The following is a 971-nucleotide window of genomic DNA, read 5'->3' on the forward strand; positions in this document are numbered from 1 at the left end:
AATCTCTATGGTCTCTATTTGAGCCTCAGATTCCTTTGGATCCTTAATAGGAAACTCCTTCTTACTTGAAGGACGTCCCAGGAGGTCTTCCTCACTAGGATTTTCGTCCTCTTCCTTCCTTGTGCATTCGGCCATATTGATTATATCAATGGCCTTGCACTCTCCTTTTGGATTCTCTTCTGTATTGCTTGGGAGAATACTGGGAGGAGTTTCAATGACTTTCTTACTCAGCTGGCCCACTTGTGACTCCAGATTTCTGATGGAGGATCTTGTTTCATTCATGAAACTGAAAGTGGCCTTTGACAGATCAGAGACTAGATTGGCTAAATTAGAAGTGTTTTGTTCAGAATTCTCTGTCTGTTGCTGAGAAAATGATGGATATGGCTTGCTATTGCTCAGCCTATTACGTCCACCATTGTTAAAGCCTTGTTGAGGCTTTTGTTGATCCTTCCATGAGAAATTTGGATGATTTCTCCATGATGAGTTATAGGTGTTTCCATAAGGTTCACCCATGTAATTAACCTTTGCCATGGCAGGGTTCTTAGGATCATAAGCTTCTTCAGAAGCTGCCTCTTTAGTACTGTTGGATGCATATTTCCATCCATTCAGACTTTGAGAGATCATGTTGACCTGTTGAGTCAACACTTTGTTCTGAGCCAATATGGCATTCAGAGCATCAATTTCAAGAACTCATTTCTTCTAAGGTATCCCATTATTCACGGAATTCCTCTCAGAAGTGTACATGAATTGGTTGTTTGCAACCATGTCAATGAGTTCTTGAGCCTCTTCAGGTGTTTTCTTTAGGTGAATAGATCCGCCTGCAGAATGGTCCAATGACATTTTCGAAAATTCAGATAGACCATAATAGAATATATCTAATATGGTCCATTCTGAAAACATGTCAGATGGACATCTTTTGGTCAGCTGCTTGTATCTTTCCCAAGCTTCATAGAGGGATTCACCATCTTTTT

Source organism: Arachis duranensis, chromosome 8, assembly GCF_000817695.3.
Source record: "Arachis duranensis cultivar V14167 chromosome 8, aradu.V14167.gnm2.J7QH, whole genome shotgun sequence".
NCBI classification, from domain to species: domain Eukaryota; kingdom Viridiplantae; phylum Streptophyta; class Magnoliopsida; order Fabales; family Fabaceae; genus Arachis; species Arachis duranensis.